Source organism: Giraffa tippelskirchi, chromosome 7, assembly GCF_054371585.1.
Source record: "Giraffa tippelskirchi isolate mGirTip1 chromosome 7, T2T-mGirTip1v1.2.pri, whole genome shotgun sequence".
NCBI lineage: Eukaryota > Metazoa > Chordata > Mammalia > Artiodactyla > Giraffidae > Giraffa > Giraffa tippelskirchi.
The window spans coordinates 144,892,226-144,905,345 of NC_137281.1; the positions used below are offsets into that span (position 1 = coordinate 144,892,226).

Here is a 13,120-nt window from a genome sequence, read left to right on the forward strand (position 1 = left end):
ACCCATTAGAAAGACCATTACTGAAAAACAAACACGTGTTGGTGAGGATGTGGAGAAACTGGAACCTTTCTGCATTGTTAGTGAGGATGTAAAATGGTGCAGCAGCTATGGAAGCAGTATGGCAGCTACTCAAAATTTAAGCAAAGCACCACAATTCCACTTTTGGGTATACACACAAAAGAACTGAAAGCATGGACTCAAAGAGGTATTTGTATACCAATACTCATAGCAGCATTATTCACAATAGCCAAAAGGTGGAAGCAACCCAAGTGTCCAACAAAGGATGAATGGATAAATAAAATGTGCTATATACAAACAATGGAATGTTATTCAGCCTTAAAATGAAAGAAACTCTAATACATGCTACAGCATGTGTGATTCTCAAGGGCACCATGCTAACTGAAATAAGCCAGTCACAATAAGATAAATAGTATACAATTCCATTTACATGAGGTACCTAGAGTGATCAAATTTATACACAGAATATAGAATGTTGGTTGCCAGGGGCTAAAGGGAGAGGGGAATAATGAGGTGTTTATTGGGTAGAATTTCAATTTTGCAAGATTTTGGAGATTGGTGGCACAATAGTGTGAACATATTTAGTACCACTAAACTGTACACTTAAAAAATGATTAATATAGGGACTTCCATGGCAGTCCAGTGGTTAAGTTTCCATATTTTCAATGAAAAGGGCAAGGGTTCAAGCCTTGGTCAAGGAACTAAGATCCCATATGTCACTTGCTGCCAAAAAAAGAAAAAAGATTAATATGGTCAATTCTATGCTATGACAATCACTTCCTTGCCACAAATTTTAAATACTTTTGTTAAACATTTCAAATCTACTATATTAGAAACCAGTTTCCCAAATAATTCTCAAATTATTAAAATAAACAAGAAAATAAAACACCTGGGTAGACTTTGAATAAAAATGACTAGTATTTTCTAGAAACAAAAAAACCTGAACTACAAATCTTATTTTTCATCTTGTTTATAAAGTTTTGTCTCTACTTTTGAGTACAGCAGCATGCTGCTTTGTCGGTATGAAATAAAACTCAAAACTGATTTTACTTCTTCCTGTTTAGGCATCTTATTTTCAGTATATTTCAGTAAACAAGAAGAGCACACAAAATTCTTATTGGACTCATACACCATAATTTCCTGCAAATACTCATCTTTTTCATTTATTACACCCATGTTTATATTCTTTATCTTAAATGGCAGATTCCATGCCATATGCTCTTATAATCTTATGATGATACTCCTCCCTTCAAGTGGTAGGGTTCTATGTCCAGCTACTCCTCTGAACCTGGGGAGACCTTCATGACTACCTCAACCAATAGAAGAGAGCAAAGTAACAGTATGTGACTTCCAAAAACTAAGTCAAATATGCCATACAACTTCATCCTGCTCTTTTGGGACGCTCTCTCTTGGAAGCCAGCCAACATGCTGTGAGGAAACCAAAAAGTCAAAAACAGGTCATATATAGGTGTTCTGCCTACAGCCCAGGCCCCTACCAACAGCCAGCATTAACTATCAGACACAAGAGTGAGCAAGTCTTCAAATGATTACAGCTCCCTCCCAGGCAATGAGCTACCCCCTTTCCTCCAGCAACCCCACCTAACTCCACTTGTTAACAGACAAGCTGTCCTGACCAATCAAGCCTTACCCAAATTACAGATACACAAGCAAAATAAATGACTGATAAGGTCTAAAACCACTAAGTTTTGAGTGGTTTGTTATGCAACAATAAATAACACAAGTTCATAAATACAATCTGGAAAATGTACAAAACAAGAATGAAAAAAACTTTAATTATCCTAAGTTTCACCACTGTTAACATTTGACACATATTTTACAAGCAAGAAAATCTTTTTGCCCCAACCACCTAAGATTCCAGATGCTTTGTTTTTAACCAGCTTAAAGGGTTAAATTCTTAAAGGCAGTCAACTGTTTGCATCTAATAAGAAATAGGAAGGAAGACTAGCATTCATCCTACTTTTCTTATCCTGATTTCTCTTTCACTTACCTGTCCTGAGTGAGGTATCTGAGGATGGCTGGCCCACCAATATTCCAATCTATGGACGTGGACAAGATCTTGGGTTATAACAGCAGCTGCACTGGCCTTCTTCCTTGGAAAAAGTTGCTTAAGTCCCAAGTCTGAAACTTTCAAAGGAAGAAAATGTTAAATATAGATGTCTTTTTTAAATCACTTATAATTCCATCTCTACAACTGAATAGGGGCTGTTAGAGGAGGGTAAGATCACACAGAAGTGAATGCACAGGTTTCACTAAAATGGATTTGAGTAATACGGATTTAATCCAGCTCTACTTCTTAACAATTATAGGATCTTAGTGAAGGCATAAATTGTATGTGCCAGTCCTGAATATTCATTGGAAGGACTGATGCTGAAGCTGAAGCTTCAATACTTTAGCCACCTGATGCAAAGAACTGACTCACTGGAAAAGACTCTGATGCTGGGAAAGATTGAAGGCAGGAGGAGAAGGGGGTGACACCGGATGAGATAGTTCAACTGCATCACCGACTTGAGGGACATGAGTTTGAGCAAGCTCCAGGAGTTGGTGATGGATAGGGAAGCCTGGCATGCTGCAGTCCATGGGGTTGCAAAGAGTCGGACACGACTGAGTGAATGAACTGAACTGAACTGAATCTCATCAAGTGATGCAGATTGAGCGGACAGGATCAAAATTTGGGGCTGAGAGTCAGAAGACCTGGATTTTAAATTCAGTGACCATTCTGCCTTGCTGTAAGAACTTAAGATACTTCTCTGAGATGCATTACCTCTAAAAGGAGAGGACTGCATTTCTTGAATAGGTGCCAGCCATGACCAAAATATGGGTTTAAAGTTACCAAACTGCTTACTATGAACCCGTCCTTCCTACTATTTCGGTGTTAAAATGGCTCCTTTTATAAGATGATGTGATAGACAGTGCTAGTTGTGTTTTAAATACCCTAAAGAGTAAAAATCAAAAGTTATAACCCTATGTAAATGATCTAAAATTTTTAGAAATTCTAGTGTCTGTGGAAAATTCTTAAAGAGATGAGAATACCAGACCATCTGACCTGTCTCTTGAGAAATCTGTATGCAGGTCAGGAAGCAACAGTTAGAACTGGACATGGAACAACAGACTGGTTCCAAATAGGAAAAGGAGTACATCAAGGCTGTATATTGTCACCCTACTTATTTAACTTATATGCAGAGTACATCATGAGAAACGCTGGGCTGGAGGGAGCACAAGCTGGAATCAAGATTGCTGGGAGAAATATAAATAACCTCAGATATGCAGATGACACCACCCTTACGGCAGAAAGTGAAGAAGACCTAAAGAGCCTCTTGATGAAAGTGAAAGAGGAGAGTGAAAAAGTTGGCTTAAAGCTCAACATTCAGAAAACTAAGATCATGGCATCCGGTCCCATCACTTCATGGCAAATAGAAGGGGAAACAGTGCAAACAGTGTCAGACTTTATTTTGGGGGGCTCCAAAATCACTGCAGATGGTGATTGAAGCCATGAAATTAAAAGACGTTTACTCCTTGGAAGCAAAGTTATGACAAACCTAGACAGCATATTAAAAAGCAGAGACATTACTTTGTCAACAAAGGTCCGTCTAGTCAAGGCTATGGTCTTTTCAGTAGTCATGTATGGATGTGAGAGTTGGACTATAAAGAAAGCTGAGTGCCGAAGAATTGATGCTTTTGCACTGTGATGTTGGAGAAGACTCTTGAGAGTCCCTTGGACTGCAAGGAGATCCAACCAGTCCATCTTAAAGGAGATCAGTCCTGGGTGTTCATTGGAAGGACTGATGTTGAAGGTCTAGGTGGACTCTGGGAGTTGGTGATGGACAGGGAGGCCTGGCGTGCTGCAGTTCATGGGGTCGCAAAGAGTCAGACATGACTGAGCGATTGAACTGAACTGAGTGTCTAATATTATGTACATGAATCTAAAATTCCTTTTATTTCTAACATTCTAAATATTCATTCATTCAGTTCAGTTCAGTCGCTCAGTCGTGTCCGACTCTTTGTGACCCCATGAACAGCAGCATGCCAGGCCTCCCTGTCCATCACCAACTCCCTGAGTCCACCCAAACCCATGTCCATCGAGTCGGTGATGCCATCCAACCATCTCATCCTGTCATCCCCTTCTCCTCCTGCCCTCAATCGTTCCTAGCATCAGGGTCTTTTCCAATGAGTCAGCTCTTCGCATCAGGTGGCCAAAGTATTGGAGTTTCAGCTTCAACATCAGTCCTTCCAATGAATATTTAGGACTGATCTCCTTTAGGATGGACTGGTTGGATCTCCTTGCAGTCCAAGGGACTCTCAAGAGTCTTCTCCAGCACCACAGTTCAAAAGCATCAATTCTTTGGCACTCATTACTCAACTAATATTATGTACCTAATAAATGACAGGTACTCTACTAGTGGCTGAGGAGCCCTAGAAATATTTCAGACTAATCTCTGCTCTAAAAAAATCTCCCAATGTAACAGGGAAATCAACACATAAACTTCAGATACAATTTAATGAGTTAAGTCTTCAAATAGAGGTTTGCACCTATGACAAATGTGTAGGAGGTAGAATAGCAGGATGAATGCATTTTTAAATAAGCAGAATTTTGGACTGACCTTTGTAGTTGTGTGAGAATTTACCTCTTTGAGCCTCAATTTCCATATTTGCAAAACAGGAATGATACAGCTACCACCGAGTTATCGTAAACAGATAAGATGTTAAAGGCAAAGAGTCAATCCACCCAAAAGTTTGGCTTATATACCTTCCAGAAGGCAAAATAAAAATGTTTCATGTATTAATGATCTGGCATAAAAGGGATTATTTCAACATTGATTTACACTCAGTGGTACCTTTCTCTACTAGCCTATAAACAACGGAAGGACACAACCAAGTTTGCTCCATTTTATATTTCTAGCACATAGTACAATGCCTTGTCAAGAACAGGTATCAAATAGTTTATAAGGAAAAAAATGACTTATTAAATGAATGACTTCTCTCTTTTTTCCCCATAAGAATTAAAGTTACAGTAGCTTGAAAGTAAAAATTCTTAAGGTTTTTATTCAAAACTAATTTTAAGTGTATATATTAATCACCCAAACCTATGATATTGGAACCTGGATATGTATGCCTGTTTTCAAAAGCAAAATAAATTCACCAATGACAATGCCAATAGTGGTGTTCCTGAATAAAAAGACTAGCAGCAATTAATATTCTTTTTTTAAAAAATATTCTTGAAAGTACTTATTTGCCAAAAGCTCTTCAAAACATTATCCATGGATTAATTATCTCACTTAATCCCAATAACAATGCTTATGAAATGGACTATTAATATTATAATTTTATAACTAGAAAAACTGAGGCATAGAGAAGTTACTTTCAACATCACAAAACTACTAAGCAGGAAGGTTGATACTAAAAAAAAAAAAAAAAAAAAAACAGGCTGTATGACCCCAGACTACTCTTTTATATTTTTCTTTAATAAAGAAAAAACAAAACAGATTTTACCAGAACTAGGAACATTTGCTCTAATGACTCTTAAAAACACAAACAAAACAAAAAAAAACCCCACTAAACAAAGAGTCCTTTAATATGTGTGCAAACACAAATATATAACATAGTCCCTGCCCTCAAAAGCCCCACACACCAGTGCAGTAGTGTAAATTAACAAGACGTGTCCTTTTTCTATTCTTTTAAATTTAATTATTTCAATGTTAAGCTTATCTGTAATTTCTTTCTCATTTACTTTACATTTACATTACTTTTTCATTTATTTTATATTTCAATTACATTTCCAGGTATTACTACATTGAGTTTTCAGAATACATAGGAAAGGCTTATATGGTTCTAAAGTTAAACTGAGTTAAAAATTGGAATACACTGGAAACTTATTTTATATGGGCATCCACTTTGAGATAATTATATTATAAAAAAACCTAAAGAATAAGAAGAGCTGAAATTCATTTCCAATAGATGCTCTAACAAAACAATTTCAGATATAAGTTGCAAAATATATTTTTAGCATACAATGTGTTTTACTTCATTTTTTCCTTGGCCTGATTCCAGAACAGACTATAATGCTTTTGATGTTTTACTTTCAGTTTTAACAATTATGTTAAAAAAGAACTAAATACCAAAATAAGTAGAGCAAATGCTTTTTAAATATGCCAGAAATCGACTGGGTACGTAACTAGTAAAAACACATTATACGTAGTTCATTTGATCATAATGAACCAATACAATTAAAGGAACATCTCAATGTAATCCATGATTACATTTCACATCTTTCTGCCTATATAACAAACAATAACTAAGTCTCCTTACCCTATTATACCTATTTTCAAAGGAAACAAATATTCCAATGACAGGAGCCATAATATATTATGGGTGTTCGGAGTAATTTCCCAACATCTTCAGTCTGTAACAAATTAGGTGTTTATTAAAGAGGATATATGACTATATACTACTTCTAAAATAGTACAAGAATGGGGGAAAAAATGTAAAAACATAATTGGAAACACTAGCATTGTGAATTCACAGAACTAAATAAAAGGCTGCTGGTTCAAAGATTTGGCTTGCCAAATTTTTTCCTATGGGTAAATGTTTGATATCCACTGGGCATTTTATACCACCTCCAAGATTAAGAGTCTTCTGCTAATTCTATGAAGATAAATGAACTCCTAGGTTATTTATGCTCCAAGTAGCTAACACTAGAGGAACAGATCATAAAAGGGCTACTTAAGCACACTTAAGCTTTATTCAGACCTGTAACAAAGAAATTTGACATACTTTCCACACAGAATGTGCCTACAGGAAAAAATACATATACATATTAAAAAACAACAATCAGCACTTACTTTTACTTTTTTTAAAACTAGAATCACTATGCCAATTAGAATAAGTATAAAGAGGAGATAAAATCTTCCCAATTACAAACTAAGTCCTCCTAGCTAATACTTTACTCATAAATTTTGTTTATCTGACTAGTTATATACCTGAAGATCCTCATGTCTTTCACCTTCTAGTATCTTTTCAAAGGTTTAAGACCATCCAGCCTTAGTTCTAGACACCATTCAAAAAAAACAGATGTTGACTACCTCCTCAATACTCCCTCTTTATATATGAAATTAATAGCTCTTATAATTTCATTTCACCAAGGTCAAGTTCTGAGTGATGTGTTGCTCAGAACTCCAAGCCTATGCTGCATGGCCCCAAATCCCTCCTCTCAAAAAGGTTAACAGGCTATTCTTCTTTTCTCTTAATTAAGTACTAATTCCTTGCTACTCAAACTGTGGTTCATAGACTGGTACCACAAGCAGCATCCAGAAGCTTGTTAGAAACGCAAAATCCCAGGCCCGACGTTAGACCTATTGGTTCAGAATCTGCAATTTAACAAGATCCTCATGTGATTCATACACACAGAAAAATTTGAGAGGACAGTGAACACTGTCTTTGTTCACTCTTTTAGGGTTTCTTCCTCCTGCTTTACAGTTCCTCATTTCCTATATGGCATATAAGGGACCAAATCCTTTTTCTTTGAAGCATATTAAAACCCACCAAAATGAAATGAAATGATGACTCTTTAAATAAGACCACAGAGTTCTTTATAACCATCATTTCATAAAAGATTGTAAACTCCATGAAGCCAGGGACTTCACTGTATCCTCAAAACCAAACAGTGCCAGGCAAATATCTGTACAGAGAACAAATTAGACAGCAGATGTTCCCTAAAGTCCTCGAACTCTTAACTCTTTGGCTCTTGCATTTGCTATGCAAGCAAAACTCTGAGGCAAAGAAAGCTAAAATAAGAAACCATCCAAATTTACAAAATGAAAACTAGATTTGATCAAGGTCACAAGGTAGGTTCACGATTAAGTTCATAAGGCTCAACATTTTCATCAAATCATTATAAGTATAATTTTATTTCATTCTTATTTTTTGTTGTTCAGTGGCTAAGTTGTGTCCAACTCTTTGTGACCTCATGGACTGCAGCAAGCTAGACATCCCTGTCCTCCACTATCACCTGGAGTTTGCTCAAATTCATGTCCATTGAGTTGATGATGTTATCTAACCATCTCATCCTCTGCTGCTGCCTTCTCCTTTTGCCTTCAATATTTCCCAGCATCAGGGTCTTTTCCAAGACCCTGGGAGTTGGCTCTTCCCATCAGGTGGTCAACGTATTAGAGCTTCAGCTTTAGCCTAAGTCCTTCCAATGAATATTCAGGGTTGATTTCCTTTAGGACTGACTGGTTTGATCTTGCAGTCCAAGGGACTCTCAAAAGTCTTCTTTAGCACCAATTTGAAAGCATCAATTCTTCAGCATTCAGCCTTTTTTATGCTCCAAATCTCACATCCATACATGACTACTGGAAAAGCCATAGCTTTGACTATACAGACCTCTGTCAGCAAAGTGATGTCTTTGCTTTTTAATATGCTGTCTAGGTTTGTCATTGCTTTTCCTCTGAGAAGCAAGCATCTTCTATTTCATGGCTGTGATTCTGGAGCCCAAGTAGAGAAAAATCTGTCACTGATTCTACTTTTTCCACTTCCATTTTCCATGAAGTGATGGGACCAGATGCCATGATCTTAGTTTTGTGAATGTTGAGTTTTAAGCCAGCTTTTCCACTCTCCATTATTATATTTTCACTCTTCATTATTATATTCTAGGTCAAATGACTATAATACTTGCTCTACATATACATCCTCCAGTAACATCCAGGTAGTTAGCAAACTCAAATGTCCAGAAGAGTTGTGCACTTGGAGCTTAAAATGTACACAATGCTGGAAAGTATCTGTATATAAAAATTAAAGACTACATGGTATGATTAAGTTCTTTAAATCCTTATAAAGCTCACATTGAAATCAAGAATAGAAACAAAAGAATAAAGGTATTGAAAAGATCAAAGAAGTCAGGAACCAGATATAGCAACAAGATACAGAAAAAAATCAGGATTAAAAGTAATCAAAGGTTTCAAGGAATGAGATATAGGCAAAAGCACTTACAAAGACAAAGAATAGCAACCAAAGCAGCATCCTCGTCAACAACCTCTAATGACATATAATGAAAGAAATTTTGAGAACAAGTAAAAAACTGTGGAATATCTCCCAAAGTTAATGTACCATTTCTCCAATCTACTATAGCCTACGTATCTAAATTAACAAGTAAACTTTTCCTGAATCCTTAAGATAGCAATAAAAAGTAAATTAGGTTCAATATGTACTTGTTTTCTATGGCAAGTAAGTATTGGTTTGGAAACGTTTTCATCAATCTTTATGAAGATTTTCATTTTAAAAAAAAGAAGTTAAACTTTTGATTCTTCACCTGCCTTTTACATTTCATTTTCCCAAACTACTTTCAATGTCAGATTTAATTCAAAATAGATCAGTTCATGCAGAGACTTCTATTTCTAAGAAAGTTTTTCTACAAATCACTCCCTTACACACACACACACACACACACACACACACACACACACACACAGAATGTTAAATCAGAGTGGGCCAAGACCACCAGGAAAGAGAGACCAGACAGAAATTGTAAAGGACTAACACAACTGGTTATAAAAAGTAAAGCAGCTACACTGCAAGAGATTATGAAGAAAAAATAAGAGACAAAAATGACAAATTGGGGGAAATACCTATAATATAAAACAATATATATAAAATATTTAATATCCTTAGTATATAAGGAGTTCTAACAAGTTAATAAGAAAAAGATAGGAGCAGAAATACATGAATACACAACTGACAAAAGAGGAAACAAAACTGTAAGCACAAAATGTTCAACTTCACTAGTAGTGACCAGAGATGCAAATTACCCTCATCTCAGATGAACAAATACTAAAAAGATGGATAATACCCAGTGTTTCATAAAGCACGGGGAATCTGACATTCCTATTCATTATTTGGGACTATATTTTTAAATAGTTTATAAGTATAAAAACTTTCAGGAAAATAATCACATTTCAAAATATGCCCATCCTTTGACCCAACAGTCTCATTTCTAAAAAGTTTATCCTAAGTAAATGGATGTGTGCAAATACGTCTGTACAAAAGAGCCATTACACATTCCAAGCATATGCAGGTGTTCAGTAAATATCTGATGAATAAATGAACCATAATAATGTTTATTATAGCAAGAATTGTTAATGATAGAAACATCTACAAATAAACCAAGACATATCCATAGTCTGGAACCCTATGCGGCCACTGAAAAATTACAGAAACAGATCTGTAATTATTTATTAAAAATATATCTATAATACAGATGCAAAAGAAAACCAGTAAAATGTATGTCCATTTCTCAAAAAAAATTAAACACAGAATTACCATGTGATCCAGCAATTCCATTACTAAGTGTATACCTAAAAGAACTGAAAGCAGGACTCAGACAGATATTTGTACATCAATGTTCATAGTAGCATTAGTCACAACAGCCAAAAAATGGAAACAATCCAGGTGGCTGGTAGATAGTAGTCATATTTCTAGAGACAGAGAGCAGAATGGAGGTTGCTATGGGCTGAGGGGAGAGCAGAATAGAAAGTTAACCTTGAATAGGTACACAGCTTCATTTTGATCTTTCGATCAAGTTCTGGAGATGGATGGTGGGGATGGTTGCACAACCAATGTGAACATACTGAATGCCACTGAACTGTACACTTAAAAATGGTTAAAACAGTAAATTTTATGTTACATATATTTTGCTACAAAAAACAATAATGCAAACCATACACAACATCTAGACTGGAATGAATATAATGCCTATTTATTATTTTTAAGTCCTACAGTCATAAAACCAAGATTTAAAACTATATATACACAAGTTTTAGTGCTAGCTAAAACTAGATATATTTCACACAACTGTACCTTGGTTATTCCTGTTAAGAGTCATTAAGAACAGTACCAAGTGCAAATACTCTTCCTGAGATTCAAAGCATAGCTCTGTAAGTTACAATTGTAATAATTCTAAATAACTATAAACACTGAATCAGAGTTAAAACATGTAGTTCTCTGCTTAACTTTATAATTACTTAAGATTAAAGTCAAATAAATTCCCATGTAAATTAACTCTCTTCCTCTTCAGCGAAAAAAATTCAAGCTATTTAGTCTGCAAGCAGAATGAAGATTTCAAGAAAGAGGAAATACGTGAAGTATCTGAATATGCACACTAGCAAGGCACCAGAAAACTGAAGAATCAACTACTAACATCTGAGCCTTAAAGAATATACAGTTTATGGTTAAGATAAGCAATAGGGGGAGCCAAGTCTGACATCACAGTAAATATCAAGAATAGAAAGCCAGAAGCAACCCAGCTCCGTGTATCCTCAGAGAATGGTGTAACACTGGGATAACTCAAAATATTTAGTTAAGGCATACCTAAGGGATTCATTTCATCAAGGAGTAGCAGGTACTTAAGGGCGAAATCCAAATTTAGTGCTAGCTGAAACTTTATAGAGCTCAAGAGCCAGATGTTTCCAGGTGTGCAACAGTCCTCCTGCTTAGCCAGCTGCACTCACACCTCATGAAATGCTATCTCTGAAACACTCTATAAGTAAAGGAAAGCCAGATCAACACACCTGTTCTCCAAAAGAAACCAAGTCAACGACCCTGAACTGTGAAAATGAACTGTGAAGTCATTTAGGGCACAGTCAACACATAAAGAGAAAAGAGAAAAAGAGAGAAAAACAGGAATGCATCACATGTAATATGGCTGAATACTGATTCTCATTTTTCTGTCTGTGTAATAGTGCGTGGATCACTTCACGGCAAATAGATGGGGAAACAATGGAAACAGTGGCTGACTTTATTTTGGGGGGCTCCAAAATCACTGCAGATGGTGATTGCAGCCATGAAATTAAAAGATGCTTACTCCTTGGAAGCAAAGTTATGACAAACGTAGACAGCATATTAAAAAGCAGAGAGATTACCTTGTCAACAAAGGCCCATCTAGTCAAGGCTATGGTTTTTTCAGTAGTCATGTATGGATGTGAGAGTTGGACTATAAAGAAAGCTGAGAGCCGAATAATTGATGCTTTTGAACTGTGGTGTTGGAGAAGACTCTTGAGAGTTCCTTGGACTGCATGGAGATCCAACCAGTCCATCCTAAAGGAGATCAGTCCTGGGTGTTCATTGGAAGGACTGATGTTGAAGCTGAAACTCCAATACTTTGGCCACCTGATGCGAAGAGCTGACTCATTGGAAAAGACCCTGATACTGGGAAAGATTGAGGGCAGGAGAAGGGGACGAGAGAATGAGATGGTTGGATGGCATCACCGACTCAATGGACGTGAGTTTGGTGAACTCCGGGAATTGGTGATGGACAAGGAGGCCTGGCATGCTGTGGTTCATGGGGTCGCAAAGAGTCGGACACTACTGAGCGACTGAACTGAACTGAATAGTGGGTGGAGGTGGGCAGGGGTTGATCACCATCAAAAATGCTTAAAATTCACTGTTGTAGAGAAGTACTTGTACCTGAAGACATAAGTAGGAACAGACTGTAATACCAACAAAATGGAAGAAAAAAAAACAAATGTCTGTCTTTAGAAGAAGAGATACACTGTGGTAACAGTCATACAATTCATACACACATCTGAGAAAATTAACCACAATTACACATATCCATAAGAATGAATCTTTAAAAATATAATGTTGATTAGCCAAAGCAAACAAGAATATACATACAGCATGGTTCCATTTTTAGAGTTAAAAAATAAAACTGATAAATTTTTGAAATATATACAAATGTGGTAAAATTAAAAGAAAAGGAAGGGAATGATAAATAAATATATCCAAAACAAAATCTTGAATAGTTTCATTCCTGGTGGAAAGACAGGTAGATGGAAATCAAAAAGAAATATACCAACAGCACTGGTAATGTTCTTTCTCTTAAGTTGGGTGGTGGGTTCACAGGTACTGATTTTAGTATATGCTTTATTATTTACATATACAGCACCATATTCTTATCTATATATCAAGTAGATCATAAGGGGAAAGGAAAACAGAAAAGGAAGGGAGAAGGAAGAAAAAGAGAACAGACATCAATAATGAAAACCAACATGGACCTCCTCTCTCACCCCGGAAAGGGCACATAGGCTTCCATTAA

The 13,120-nt window shown here is 36.2% G+C and overlaps 1 protein-coding gene across 50 annotated transcripts in view; it reads right to left on the bottom strand.

Annotated features, from left to right (window-relative positions):
• NUMB (NUMB endocytic adaptor protein) overlaps window positions 1–13,120 on the bottom strand; it is a 167,186-nt gene that overhangs the window by 119,471 nt on the left and 34,595 nt on the right. For 34 of the 50 annotated variants that reach the window (XM_081508997.1, XM_081508992.1, XM_081509018.1 and 31 more), the window contains exon 2: window positions 2,027–2,163. The exons of 2 other annotated variants lie outside the window; for them this stretch is intronic. The gene's annotated coding sequence lies outside the window, so the exon portion shown is untranslated. Of the gene's footprint in view, window positions 1–2,026; window positions 2,164–4,637; window positions 4,784–6,342; window positions 6,437–13,120 lie in introns of all 50 variants that reach the window. 14 more of the 50 variants (XM_081509016.1, XM_081508983.1, XM_081509003.1 and 11 more) reach the window with 2 other exon arrangements.